Source organism: Stigmatopora argus, chromosome 4, assembly GCF_051989625.1.
Source record: "Stigmatopora argus isolate UIUO_Sarg chromosome 4, RoL_Sarg_1.0, whole genome shotgun sequence".
NCBI lineage: Eukaryota > Metazoa > Chordata > Actinopteri > Syngnathiformes > Syngnathidae > Stigmatopora > Stigmatopora argus.
In genome coordinates this window covers 19,309,721-19,325,470 of record NC_135390.1, presented here as the reverse complement: position 1 = coordinate 19,325,470, position 15,750 = coordinate 19,309,721, and positions in this window count along the sequence as shown.

Below are 15,750 nucleotides of genomic sequence, written 5' to 3'. Positions count from 1 at the left end.
AGGGTCTTGTTCTATTCCAGCCCCTGACGTCGTCGTACTTGAGTAACGCGTTAGAGCACCTTCTTCATTGTGTAACCGTTCGAGCTGTTGGCTCCTGGAAAAGTTTGGAGTGCAAGTAAAAATATCCAGAGCTCGGGTGCTGGGAGCGCCATCAAACGGCGGGCTGGCCTCAGGGTGGGCCCGTTTTTGTCTTTTTTTCGCGGTGAGAAATGTAAAGGCACCTATGGGTGAGGGTGGGTTGGCTGTGGATGAGAGCCCGGAGCTCAGTTGACTGCTGCTTGCCTCCCACACGCTGCAATGCACAAAGCAGGTGGATCATCGCCGTTATCTTTGAAGCTAGATTATACTGTATAGCAACTGGGAGCAAAGGACGCTATATAGTCAAAGGTGGAAAAAGTCGTCGCAGAAAAGACGCCGCGCTGATGCTGGATCTGCTCGACGGCAGAGGTTAAAGCGAAAGCATTTCATCGGAACAATGTGAAATGGTTCCAGATTTTTTTGTCTTTTATTCATTCATTTTCGGAACCGCTTTATCTTCGTTAGGGTCGCGGGGGGTGCTGGAGTCTATCCCAGGCAGGGGGCATCCTGAATCGGTGGCCAGCCACAAACAACCATTCACGCTCACACACACCTAGTTTTTTGTGTGAAAAAGACCATGGATAGTCTTGAAAAATGATAATGTAAGGCTTTTTTCTTAAAAAAAAACGACTATGTATAGTAAGGCTTTTTTTTCTTTAAAAAATGACCATGTATAGTAAGGCTTTTTTCTTAAAAAACGACTGTGTATAGTAAGGCTTTTTTTCTTAAAAACAACATCATATAGTAAGGCTTTTAAAAAAAAAAGCGACATAGTATAGTAAGGCTTTTTTTTAAAAAAGCGACATAGTATAGTAAGGATTTTTTTTCTTTAAAAAACGACATAGTATAATAAGGAGTTTTTTCTTTAAAACCTACATAGTATAGTAAGGCTTTTTTTCTTAAGAACAACATCATATAGTAAGGCTTTTTTCTTAAAAAACAGCATAGTATAGTAAGGCTTTTGTTTAAAAAATGACATAGTATAGTAAGGCTTTTTTTCTTAAAAAAATGACATAGTATAGTAAGGCTTTTTTCCTCAAAAACGACATAGTATAGTAAGGCTTTTTTCTTTAAAAAACAACATAGTATACTAAGGCTTTTTTTCTTAAAAAACGACATAGTATAGTAAGGCTTTTTTCTTTAAAAAACGACATAGTATAGTATGGCTTTTTTCTTTAAAAAACAACATAGCATACTAAGGCTTTTTTTCTTAAAAAACGACATAGTATAGTATGTTTTTTTTTCTTTAAAAACAACATAGTATAGTAAGGCTTTTTTCTTAAAAAATGGCATAGTACAGTAAGGCTTTTTTTTCTTAAAAAAACAGTATACTAAGGCTTTTTTTCTTTAAAAACGACATAGTATAGTAAGACTTTTTTTCTTAAAAAAACGACATAGTTTAGTAAGGCTTTGTTTCTTAAAAAAATGACATAGTAAAGTAAGGCTTTTTTTCTTTAAAAAAACGACATAGTATAGTAAGGCTTTTTTCTTAAAAAAACGACATAGTATAGTAAGGCTTTTTTTCTTTAAAAATTGACATAGTATAGTAAGGCTTTTTTTCTTAAAAAAACTACATAGTATAGTAAAGTTTTTTTTCTTAAAAAAACGACATAGTATAGTAAGGCTTTTTTTCTTAAAAAAACTACGTAGTATAGTAAAGCTTTTTTTCTTAAAAGAAACGACACAGTATAGTAAGGCTTTTTTCTTAAAAAAAAACGACATAGTATAGTAAGGCTTTTTTCTTAAAAAACGACATAGTATAGTAAGGCTTTTTTTCTTTAAAAATTGACATAGTATAGTAAGGCTTTTTTTCTTAAAAAAACGACATAGTATAGTAAGGCTTTTTTTCTTTAAAAATTGACATAGTATAGTAAGGCTTTTTTTCTTTAAAAAACGACATAGTATAGTAAGGCTTTTTTCTTAAAAAACGACATAGTATAGTAAGGCTTTTTTTCTTTATAAATTGACATAGTATAGTAAGGCTTTTTTTCTTTAAAAAATGACATAGTATAGTAAGGCTTTTTTTCTTTAAAAATTGACATAGTATAGTAAGGCTTTTTTTCTTTAAAAAACGACATAGTATAGTAAGGCTTTTTTCTTAAAAAACGACATAGTATAGTAAGACTTTTTTTCTTTAAAAATTGACATAGTATAGTAAGGCTTTTTTTCTTAAAACGACATAGTATAGTAAGGCTTTTTTTCTTAAAAAAACGACATAGTATAGTAAAGCTCTTTTTCTTTAAAAAACGACATAGTATAGTAAGGCTTTTTTCTTAAAAAAAACAACATAGTATAGTAAGGCTTTTTTTCTTTAAAAATTGACATAGTATAGTAAGGCTTTTTTTCTTAAAAAAAACGACATAGTATAGTAAGGCTTTTTTCTTAAAAAAACGACATAGTATAGTAAGGCTTTTTTTCTTTAAAAATTGACATAGTATAGTAAGGCTTTTTTTCTTAAAAAACGACATAGTATAGTAAGGCTTTTTTTCTTAAAAAAACTACATAGTATAGTAAAGCTTTTTTTCTTAAAAAAACGGCATAGTATAGTAAGGCTTTTTTCTTTAAAAAATGACATAGTATAGTAAGGCTTTTTTTCTTTAAAAAAACGACATAGTATAGTAAGGCTTTTTTCTTAAAAAAACGACATAGTATAGTAAGGCTTTTTTTCTTAAAAAACTACATAGTATAGTAAAGCTTTTTTTCTTTAGAAAAACGACATAGTATAGTAAGGCTTTTTTCTTTAAAAAATGACATAGTATAGTAAGGCTTTTTTTCTTAAAAAACGACATAGTATAGTAAGGCTTTTTTTCTTTAAAAATTGACATAGTATAGTAAGGCTTTTTTTCTTAAAAAACGACATAGTATAGTAAGGCTTTTTTTCTTAAAAAACGACATAGTATAGTAAGGCTTTTTTTCTTTAAAAATTGACATAGTATAGTAAGGCTTTTTTTCTTAAAAAAAATTACATAGTATAGTAAAGCTTTTTTTCTTAAAAAAAATGACATAGTATAGTAAGGCTTTTTTCTTTAAAAAATGACATAGTATAGTAAGGTTTTTTTCTTTAAAAAAACGACATAGTATAGTAAGGCTTTTTTTCTTTAAAAAACGACATAGTATAGTAAGGCTTTTTTCTTTAAAAAACAACGTAGTATAGTAAGGCTTTTTTCTTAAAAAACGACATAGTATAGTAAGGCTTTTTTTCTTTAAAAATTGACATAGTATAGTAAGGCTTTTTTTCTTAAAAAAACGACATAGTATAGTAAGGCTTTTTTTATTAAAAAAACGACATAGTATAGTAAAGCTTTTTTTCTTTAAAAAACGACATAGTATAGTAAGGCTTTTTTTTCTTAAAAAATGACATAGTACATAGTAAAGCTTTTTTCTTAAAAAATGACATAGTACATAGTAAAGCTTTTTTCTTAAAAAATGACGTAGTACAGTAAGGCTTTTTTCTTTAAAAAAACAGTATACTAAGGCTTTTTTTCTTTAAAAACGACATAGTATAGTAAGACTTTTTTTCTTAAAAAATGACATAGTATAGTACGGCTTTTTCCTTAAAAAACGACATAGTATAGTAAGGTTTTTTTCTTGAAAAAATGACAATGTATAGTAAGGCATTTTACTGTAAAAAAAAAAAAAAGTAAGTACTGTACAGGTTTTGATGTCACCTGGAGTTGAACTTAAGTCCCCCCACTTGGAGGCCAGTGCACTAACCACCATGTCACCAGGCCACAAATTGTAAGGCTTTTGTTTTAAAAAATGACATCGTATACTGAGGCTTTTTTCTTAAAAAACGACATAGTATAGTAAGGTTTTTTTCTTTAAAAAACAACATAATATAGTAAGGCTTTTTTTTCTTTAAAAAACGACATAGTATAGTAAGGCTTTTTTTCTTTTAAAAAACGACATAGTATAGTAAGGCTTTTTTCTTAAAAAACGACATAGTATAGTAGGGCTTTTTTTCTTTAAAAAAACGACATAGTATAGTAAGGCTTTTTTCTTTAAAAACGACATAGTATAGTAAGGCTTTTTTTCTTTAAAAATTGACATAGTATAGTAAGGCTTTTTTTCTTAAAAAACGACATAGTATAGTAAGGCTTTTTTTCTTTAAAAACGACATAGTATAGTAAGGCTTTTTTCTTTAAAAAATGACATAGTATAGTAAGGCTTTTTTCTTTAAAAAAACGACATAGTATAGTAAGGCTTTTTTTCTTAAAAAAACGACATAGTTTAGTAAAGCTTTTTTTCTTTAAAAAAACGACATAGTATAGTAAGGCTTTTTTTCTTTAAAAAAACGACATAGTATAGTAAGGCTTTTTTCTTTAAAAAAACGACATAGTATAGTAAGGCTTTTTTCTTTAAAAAACAACATAGTATAGTAAGGCTTTTTTTCTTAAAAAAAACTACATAGTATAGTAAGGCTTTTTTCTTTAAAAATTGACATAGTATAGTAAGGCTTTTTTCTTTAAAAAATGACATAGTATAGTAAGGCTTTTTTCGTTAAAAAAACGACATAGTATATTTAGGCTTTTTTTCTTTAAAAACGACATAGTATAGTAAGGCTTTTTTTCCTAAATAAACGACATAGTATAGTAAGGCTTTTTTCTTAAAAAACGACAGAGTATAGTAAGGCTTTTTTTCTTTAAAAATTGACATAGTATAGTAAGGCTTTTTTTCTTAAAAAAACGACATAGTATAGTAAGGCTTTTTTATTTAAAAATTGACATAGTATAGTAAGGCTTTTTTTCTTAAAAAACTACATAGTATAGTAAAGCTTTTTTTCTTTAAAAAAACGACATAGTATAGTAAGGCTTTTTTCTTTAAAAAATGACATAGTATAGTAAGGCTTTTTTCTTAAAAAACGACATAGTATAGTAAGGCTTTTTTTCTTTAAAAATTGACATAGTATAGTAAGGCTTTTTTTCTTAAAAAACGACATAGTATAGTAAGGCTTTTTTTCTTAAAAAACGACATAGTATAGTAAGGCTTTTTTTCTTTAAAAATTGACATAGTATAGTAAGGCTTTTTTTCTTAAAAAAAACTACATAGTATAGTAAAGCTTTTTTTCTTAAAAAAAATGACATAGTATAGTAAGGCTTTTTTCTTTAAAAAATGACATAGTATAGTAAGGCTTTTTTTCTTTAAAAAAACGACATAGTATAGTAAGGCTTTTTTCTTTAAAAAACGACATAGTATAGTAAGGCTTTTTTCTTAAAAAACGACATAGTATAGTAAGGCTTTTTTTCTTTAAAAATTGACATAGTATAGTAAGGCTTTTTTTCTTTAAAAAACAACATAGTATAGTAAGGCTTTTTTTCTTTAAAAAACTACATAGTATAGTAAGGCTTTTTTTCTTTAAAAATTGACATAGTATAGTAAGGCTTTTTTCTTTAAAAAATGACATAGTATAGTAAGGTTTTTTTCTTTAAAAAAACGACATAGTATAGTAAAGCTTTTTTTCTTTAAAAAAACGACATAGTATAGTAAGGCTTTTTTCTTTAAAAAAACGACATAGTATAGTTAGGCTTTTTTCTTTAAAAAAAATGACATAGTATAGTAAGGCTTTTTTCTTTAAAAAATGACATAGTATAGTAAGGCTTTTTTCTTTAAAAAAATGACATAGTATAGTAAGGCTTTTTTCTTTAAAAAAACGACATAGTATAGTAAGGCTTTTTTTCTTAAAAAACGACATAGTATCGTAAGGCTTTTTTCTTTAAAAAACGACATAGTATAGTAAGGCTTTTTTCTTTAAAAAACGACATAGTATAGTAAGGCTTTTTTTCTTAAAAAAACTACATAGTATAGTAAGGCTTTTTTCTTTAAAAAAAACAACATAGTATAGTAAGGCTTTTTTTCTTTAAAAACGACATAGTATAGTAAGGCTTTTTTTCTTAAATAAACGACATAGTATAGTAAGGCTTTTTTCTTTAAAAAACGACATAGTATAGTAAGGCTTTTTTTCTTAAAAAAACTACATAGTATAGTAAGGCTTTTTTCTTTAAAAAAAACAACATAGTATAGTAAGGCTTTTTTTCTTTAAAAAAACGACATAGTATAGTAAGGCTTTTTTCTTTAAAAAACGACATAGTATAGTAAGGCTTTTTTTCTTTAAAAAACGACATAGTATAGTAAGGCTTTTTTTCTTAAAAAATGACATAGTATAGTAAGGCTTTTTTTCTTTAAAAATTGACATAGTATAGTAAGGCTTTTTTTCTTAAAAAAACGACATAGTATAGTAAGGCTTTTTTTCTTAAAAAAACTACATAGTATAGTAAGGCTTTTTTCTTTAAAAAATGACATGGTATAGTAAGGCTTTTTTCTTTAAAAAACGCAATAGTATAGTAAGGCTTTTTTCTTTAAAAAACGACATAGTATAGTAATGCTTTTTTTCTTAAATAAATGACATAGTATAGTAAGGCTTTTTTCTTAAAAAACGACATAGTATAGTAAAGCTTTTTTTCTTTAAAAAAACGACATAGTATAGTAAGGCTTTTTTTCTTAAAAAACGACATAGTATAGTAAGGCTTTTTTCTTTAAAAAACGACATAGTATAGTAAGGCTTTTTTCTTTAAAAAACGACATAGTATAGTAAGGCTTTTTTTCTTAAAAAAACTACATAGTATAGTAAGGCTTTTTTCTTTAAAAAAAAACAACATAGTATAGTAAGGCTTTTTTTCTTTAAAAACGACATAGTATAGTAAGGCTTTTTTTCTTAAATAAACGACATAGTATAGTAAGGCTTTTTTCTTAAAAAACGACAGAGTATAGTAAGGCTTTTTTTCTTTAAAAATTGACATAGTATAGTAAGGCTTTTTTTCTTAAAAAAACGACATAGTATAGTAAGGCTTTTTTTCTTTAAAAAAACGACATAGTATAGTAAGGCTTTTTTTCTTTAAAAAAACGACATAGTATAGTAAGGCTTTTTTCTTTAAAAAACGACATAGTATAGTAAGGCTTTTTTTCTTAAAAAAACGACATAGTATAGTAAGGCTTTTTTTCTTAAAAAATGACATAGTATAGTAAGGCTTTTTTTCTTTAAAAATTGACATAGTATAGTAAGGCTTTTTTTCTTAAAAAAACGACATAGTATAGTAAGGCTTTTTTCTTTAAAAAATGACATAGTATAGTAAGGTTTTTATCTTTAAAAAAACGACATAGTATAGTAAGGCTTTTTTTCTTTAAAAAAACGACATAGTATAGTAAGGCTTTTTTCTTTAAAAAACAACATAGTATAGTAAGGCTTTTTTTCTTAAAAAAACGACATAGTATAGTAAGGCTTTTTTCTTACAAAACGACATAGTATAGTAAGGCTTTTTTCTTAAAAAACGACATAGTATAGTAAGGCTTTTTTTCTTTAAAAATTGACATAGTATAGTAAGGCTTTTTTTCTTAAAAAAACGACATAGTATAGTAAGGCTTTTTTCTTAAAAAACGACATAGTATAGTAGGGCTTTTTTTCTTTTAAAAAACGACATAGTATAGTAGGGCTTTTTTTCTTTTAAAAAAACGACATAGTATAGTAAGGCTTTTTTGTTTAAAAACGACATAGTATAGTAAGGCTTTTTTTCTTAAAAAACAACAGTATAGTAAGGCTTTTTTTCTTTAAAAACGACATAGTATAGTAAAGTTTTTTTTCTTTAAAAAAACGACATAGTATAGTAAGGCTTTTTTCTTTAAAAAATGACATAGGATAGTAAGGCTTTTTTCTTTAAAAAAACAACATAGTATAGTAAGGCTTTTTTTCTTTAAAAAAAACGACATAGTATAGTAAGGCTTTTTTCTTTAAAAAACGACATAGTATAGTAAGGCTTTTTTTCTTAAAAAAACGACATAGTATAGTAAGGCTTTTTTCTTAAAAAACGACATAGTATAGTAAGGCTTTTTTTCTTTAAAAATCGACATAGTATAGTAAGGCTTTTTTTCTTTAAAAACGACATAGTATAGTAAGGCTTTTTTTCTTAAAAAAACGACATAGTTTAGTAAAGCTTTTTTTCTTTAAAAAAACGACATAGTATAGTAAGGCTTTTTTCTTTAAAAAAATGACATAGTATAGTAAGGCTTTTTTCTTTAAAAAATGACATAGTATAGTAAGGCTTTTTTCTTTAAAAAAACGACATACTATAGTAAGGCTTTTTTTCTTTAAAAATTGACATAGTATAGTAAGGCTTTTTTTCTTAAAAAAACGACATAGTATAGTAAGGCTTTTTTTCTTTAAAAACGACATAGTCTCGCAAAGTTTTTTTTCTTTAAAAAAACGACATAGTATAGTAAGGCTTTTTTCTTTAAAAAACGACATAGTATAGTAAGGCTTTTTTTCTTAAAAAAACGACATAGTATAGTAAGGCTTTTTTCTTAAAAAACGACATAGTATAGTAAGGCTTTTTTTCTTTAAAAATCGACATAGTATAGTAAGGCTTTTTTTCTTTAAAAACGACATAGTATAGTAAGGCTTTTTTTCTTAAAAAAACGACATAGTTTAGTAAAGCTTTTTTTCTTTAAAAAAACGACATAGTATAGTAAGGCTTTTTTCTTTAAAAAAATGACATAGTATAGTAAGGCTTTTTTCTTTAAAAAATGACATAGTATAGTAAGGCTTTTTTCTTTAAAAAAACGACATAGTATAGTAAGGCTTTTTTCTTAAAAAACGACATAGTATGGTAAGGCTTTTTTTCTTTAAAAATTGACATAGTATAGTAAGGCTTTTTTTCTTAAAAAAACGACATAGTATAGTAAGGCTTTTTTTCTTAAAAAAACTACATAGTATAGTAAGGCTTTTTTCTTAAAAAAAACTACATAGTATAGTAAGGCTTTTTTCTTTAAAAAATGACATGGTATAGTAAGGCTTTTTTCTTTAAAAAAAAACGCAATAGTATAGTAAGGCTTTTTTCTTTAAAAAATGACATAGTATAGTAAGGCTTTTTTCTTTAAAAAAACGACATAGTATAGTAAGGCTTTTTTTCTTTAAAAAAACGACATAGTATAGTAAGGCTTTTTTTCTTTAAAAAAACGACATAGTATAGTAAGGCTTTTTTCTTTAAAAAACGACATAGTATAGTAAGGCTTTTTTTCTTTAAAAAACGACATAGTATAGTCAGGCTTTTTTTCTTAAAAAAACTACATGGTATAGTAAGGCTTTTTTTCTTTAAAAATTGACATATTATAGTAAGGCTTTTTTCTTTAAAAAATGACATAGTATAGTAAGGTTTTTTTCTTTAAAAAAACGACATAGTATAGTAAGGCTTTTTTCTTTAAAAAATGACATAGTATAGTAAGGTTTTTTTCTTTAAAAAAACGACATAGTATAGTAAGGCTTTTTTTCTTTAAAAAACGACATATTATAGTAAGGCTTTTTTCTTTAAAAAACAACATAGTATAGTAAGGCTTTTTTTCTTAAAAAAACGACATAGTATAGTAAGGCTTTTTTCTTAAAAAACGACATAGTATAGTAAGGCTTTTTTCTTAAAAAACGACATAGTATAGTAAGGCTTTTTTTCTTTAAAAATTGACATAGTATAGTAAGGCTTTTTTTCTTAAAAAACGACATAGTATAGTAAGGCTTTTTTCTTAAAAAACGACATAGTATAGTAGGGCTTTTTTTCTTTTAAAAAACGACATAGTATAGTAGGGCTTTTTTTCTTTAAAAAAAACGACATAGTATAGTAAGGCTTTTTTGTTTAAAAACGACATAGTATAGTAAGGCTTTTTTTCTTAAAAAATGACAGTATAGTAAGGCTTTTTTTCTTTAAAAACGACATAGTATAGTAAAGTTTTTTTTCTTTAAAAAAACGACATAGTATAGTAAGGCTTTTTTCTTTAAAAAATGACATAGTATAGTAAGGCTTTTTTCTTTAAAAAACAACATAGTATAGTAAGGCTTTTTTTCTTTTAAAAAACGACATAGTATAGTAAGGCTTTTTTTCTTTAAAAAAACGACATAGTATAGTAAGGCTTTTTTCTTTAAAAAACGACATAGTATAGTAAGGCTTTTTTTCTTAAAAAAACGACATAGTATAGTAAGGCTTTTTTCTTAAAAAACGACATAGTATAGTAAGGCTTTTTTTCTTTAAAAATCGACATAGTATAGTAAGGCTATTTTTCTTTAAAAAACGACATAGTATAGTAAGGCTTTTTTTCTTAAAAAAACGACATAGTTTAGTAAAGCTTTTTTTCTTTAAAAAAACGACATAGTATAGTAAGGCTTTTTTCTTTAAAAAAATGACATAGTATAGTAAGGCTTTTTTCTTTAAAAAATGACATAGTATAGTAAGGCTTTTTTCTTTAAAAAAACGACATAGTATAGTAAGGCTTTTTTTCTTTAAAAATTGACATAGTATAGTAAGGCTTTTTTTCTTAAAAAAACGACATGGTATATTAAGGCTTTTTTCTTTAAAAAACGACATAGTATAGTAAGGCTTTTTTTCTTAAAAAAACGACATAGTATAGTAAGGCTTTTTTCTTAAAAAACGACATAGTATGGTAAGGCTTTTTTTCTTTAAACATTGACATAGTATAGTAAGGCTTTTTTTCTTAAAAAAACGACATAGTATAGTAAGGCTTTTTTTCTTTAAAAATGACATAGTATAGCAAAGTTTTTTTTCTTTAAAAAAACGACATAGTATAGTAAGGCTTTTTTTCTTTAAAAAAACGACATGGTATATTAAGGCTTTTTTCTTTAAAAAACGACATAGTATAGTAAGGCTTTTTTTCTTAAAAAAACGACATAGTATAGTAAGGCTTTTTTCTTAAAAAACGACATAGTATGGTAAGGCTTTTTTTCTTTAAAAATTGACATAGTATAGTAAGGCTTTTTTTTCTTAAAAAAACGACATAGTATAGTAAGGCTTTTTTTCTTAAAAAAACTACATAGTATAGTAAGGCTTTTTTCTTTAAAAAATGACATGGTATAGTAAGGCTTTTTTCTTTAAAAAACGCAATAGTATAGTAAGGCTTTTTTCTTTAAAAAACGACATAGTATAGTAATGCTTCTTTTCTTAAATAAATGACATAGTATAGTAAGGCTTTTTTCTTAAAAAACGACATAGTATAGTAAAGCTTTTTTTCTTTAAAAAAACGACATAGTATAGTAAGGCTTTTTTCTTTAAAAAAACGACATAGTATAGTTAGGCTTTTTTCTTTAAAAAAAATGACATAGTATAGTAAGGCTTTTTTCTTTAAAAAATGACATAGTATAGTAAGGCTTTTTTCTTTAAAAAAATGACATAGTATAGTAAGGCTTTTTTCTTTAAAAAAACGACATAGTATAGTAAGGCTTTTTTTCTTAAAAAACGACATAGTATAGTAAGGCTTTTTTCTTTAAAAAACGACATAGTATAGTAAGGTTTTTTTCTTTAAAAAACGACATAGTATAGTAAGGCTTTTTTTCTTAAAAAAACTACATAGTATAGTAAGGCTTTTTTCTTTAAAAAAAACAACATAGTATAGTAAGGCTTTTTTTCTTTAAAAACGACATAGTATAGTAAGGCTTTTTTTCTTAAATAAACGACATAGTATAGTAAGGCTTTTTTCTTTAAAAAACGACATAGTATAGTAAGGCTTTTTTTCTTAAAAAAACTACATAGTATAGTAAGGCTTTTTTCTTTAAAAAAAACAACATAGTATAGTAAGGCTTTTTTTCTTTAAAAAAACGACATAGTATAGTAAGGCTTTTTTCTTTAAAAAACGACATAGTATAGTAAGGCTTTTTTTCTTAAAAAAACGACATAGTATAGTAAGGCTTTTTTTCTTAAAAAATGACATAGTATAGTAAGGCTTTTTTTCTTTAAAAATTGACATAGTATAGTAAGGCTTTTTTTCTTAAAAAAACGACATAGTATAGTAAGGCTTTTTTTCTTAAAAAAACTACATAGTATAGTAAGGCTTTTTTCTTTAAAAAATGACATGGTATAGTAAGGCTTTTTTCTTTAAAAAACGCAATAGTATAGTAAGGCTTTTTTCTTTAAAAAACGACATAGTATAGTAATGCTTTTTTTCTTAAATAAATGACATAGTATAGTAAGGCTTTTTTCTTAAAAAACGACATAGTATAGTAAAGCTTTTTTTCTTTAAAAAAACGACATAGTATAGTAAGGCTTTTTTTCTTAAAAAACGACATAGTATAGTAAGGCTTTTTTCTTTAAAAAACGACATAGTATAGTAAGGCTTTTTTCTTTAAAAAACGACATAGTATAGTAAGGCTTTTTTTCTTAAAAAAACTACATAGTATAGTAAGGCTTTTTTCTTTAAAAAAAACAACATAGTATAGTAAGGCTTTTTTTCTTTAAAAACGACATAGTATAGTAAGGCTTTTTTTCTTAAATAAACGACATAGTATAGTAAGGCTTTTTTCTTAAAAAACGACAGAGTATAGTAAGGCTTTTTTTCTTTAAAAATTGACATAGTATAGTAAGGCTTTTTTTCTTAAAAAAACGACATAGTATAGTAAGGCTTTTTTTCTTTAAAAAAACGACATAGTATAGTAAGGCTTTTTTTCTTTAAAAAAACGACATAGTATAGTAAGGCTTTTTTCTTTAAAAAACGACATAGTATAGTAAGGCTTTTTTTCTTAAAAAAACGACATAGTATAGTAAGGCTTTTTTTCTTAAAAAATGACATAGTATAGTAAGGCTTTTTTTCTTTAAAAATTGACATAGTATAGTAAGGCTTTTTTTCTTAAAAAAACGACATAGTATAGTAAGGCTTTTTTCTTTAAAAAATGACATAGTATAGTAAGGTTTTTTTCTTTAAAAAAACGACATAGTATAGTAAGGCTTTTTTTCTTTAAAAAAACGACATAGTATAGTAAGGCTTTTTTCTTTAAAAAACAACATAGTATAGTAAGGCTTTTTTTCTTAAAAAAACGACATAGTATAGTAAGGCTTTTTTCTTACAAAACGACATAGTATAGTAAGGCTTTTTTCTTAAAAAACGACATAGTATAGTAAGGCTTTTTTTCTTTAAAAATTGACATAGTATAGTAAGGCTTTTTTTCTTAAAAAAACGACATAGTATAGTAAGGCTTTTTTCTTAAAAAACGACATAGTATAGTAGGGCTTTTTTTCTTTTAAAAAACGACATAGTATAGTAGGGCTTTTTTTCTTTTAAAAAAACGACATAGTATAGTAAGGCTTTTTTGTTTAAAAACGACATAGTATAGTAAGGCTTTTTTTCTTAAAAAACAACAGTATAGTAAGGCTTTTTTTCTTTAAAAACGACATAGTATAGTAAAGTTTTTTTTCTTTAAAAAAACGACATAGTATAGTAAGGCTTTTTTCTTTAAAAAATGACATAGGATAGTAAGGCTTTTTTCTTTAAAAAAACAACATAGTATAGTAAGGCTTTTTTTCTTTAAAAAAAACGACATAGTATAGTAAGGCTTTTTTCTTTAAAAAACGACATAGTATAGTAAGGCTTTTTTTCTTAAAAAAACGACATAGTATAGTAAGGCTTTTTTCTTAAAAAACGACATAGTATAGTAAGGCTTTTTTTCTTTAAAAATCGACATAGTATAGTAAGGCTTTTTTTCTTTAAAAACGACATAGTATAGTAAGGCTTTTTTTCTTAAAAAAACGACATAGTTTAGTAAAGCTTTTTTTCTTTAAAAAAACGACATAGTATAGTAAGGCTTTTTTCTTTAAAAAAATGACATAGTATAGTAAGGCTTTTTTTCTTTAAAAAAACGACATAGTATAGTAAGGCTTTTTTCTTTAAAAAACGACATAGTATAGTAAGGCTTTTTTTCTTTAAAAAACGACATAGTATAGTAAGGCTTTTTTTTCTTAAAAAAACTACATGGTATAGTAAGGCTTTTTTTCTTTAAAAATTGACATATTATAGTAAGGCTTTTTTCTTTAAAAAATGACATAGTATAGTAAGGTTTTTTTCTTTAAAAAAACGACATAGTATAGTAAGGCTTTTTTCTTTAAAAAATGACATAGTATAGTAAGGTTTTTTTCTTTAAAAAAACGACATAGTATAGTAAGGCTTTTTTTCTTTAAAAAACGACATATTATAGTAAGGCTTTTTTCTTTAAAAAACAACATAGTATAGTAAGGCTTTTTTTCTTAAAAAAACGACATAGTATAGTAAGGCTTTTTTCTTAAAAAACGACATAGTATAGTAAGGCTTTTTTCTTAAAAAACGACATAGTATAGTAAGGCTTTTTTTCTTTAAAAATTGACATAGTATAGTAAGGCTTTTTTTCTTAAAAAACGACATAGTATAGTAAGGCTTTTTTCTTAAAAAACGACATAGTATAGTAGGGCTTTTTTTCTTTTAAAAAACGACATAGTATAGTAGGGCTTTTTTTCTTTAAAAAAAACGACATAGTATAGTAAGGCTTTTTTGTTTAAAAACGACATAGTATAGTAAGGCTTTTTTTCTTAAAAAATGACAGTATAGTAAGGCTTTTTTTCTTTAAAAACGACATAGTATAGTAAAGTTTTTTTTCTTTAAAAAAACGACATAGTATAGTAAGGCTTTTTTCTTTAAAAAATGACATAGTATAGTAAGGCTTTTTTCTTTAAAAAAACAACATAGTATAGTAAGGCTTTTTTTCTTTAAAAAAACGACATAGTATAGTAAGGCTTTTTTTCTTTAAAAAAACGACATAGTATAGTAAGGCTTTTTTCTTTAAAAAACGACATAGTATAGTAAGGCTTTTTTTCTTAAAAAAACGACATAGTATAGTAAGGCTTTTTTCTTAAAAAACGACATAGTATAGTAAGGCTTTTTTTCTTTAAAAATCGACATAGTATAGTAAGGCTATTTTTCTTTAAAAAACGACATAGTATAGTAAGGCTTTTTTTCTTAAAAAAACGACATAGTTTAGTAAAGCTTTTTTTCTTTAAAAAAACGACATAGTATAGTAAGGCTTTTTTCTTTAAAAAAATGACATAGTATAGTAAGGCTTTTTTCTTTAAAAAATGACATAGTATAGTAAGGCTTTTTTCTTTAAAAAAACGACATAGTATAGTAAGGCTTTTTTTCTTTAAAAATTGACATAGTATAGTAAGGCTTTTTTTCTTAAAAAAACGACATGGTATATTAAGGCTTTTTTCTTTAAAAAACGACATAGTATAGTAAGGCTTTTTTTCTTAAAAAAACGACATAGTATAGTAAGGCTTTTTTCTTAAAAAACGACATAGTATGGTAAGGCTTTTTTTCTTTAAAAATTGACATAGTATAGTAAGGCTTTTTTTCTTAAAAAAACGACATAGTATAGTAAGGCTTTTTTTCTTTAAAAATGACATAGTATAGCAAAGTTTTTTTTCTTTAAAAAAACGACATAGTATAGTAAGGCTTTTTTTCTTTAAAAAAACGACATGGTATATTAAGGCTTTTTTCTTTAAAAAACGACATAGTATAGTAAGGCTTTTTTTCTTAAAAAAACGACATAGTATAGTAAGGCTTTTTTCTTAAAAAACGACATAGTATGGTAAGGCTTTTTTTCTTTAAAAATTGACATAGTATAGTAAGGCTTTTTTTTCTTAAAAAAACGACATAGTATAGTAAGGCTTTTTTTCTTAAAAAAACTACATAGTATAGTAAGGCTTTTTTCTTTAAAAAATGACATGGTATAGTAAGGCTTTTTTCTTTAAAAAACGCAATAGTATAGTAAGGCTTTTTTCTTTAAAAAACGACATAGTATAGTAATGCTTCTTTTCTTAAATAAAT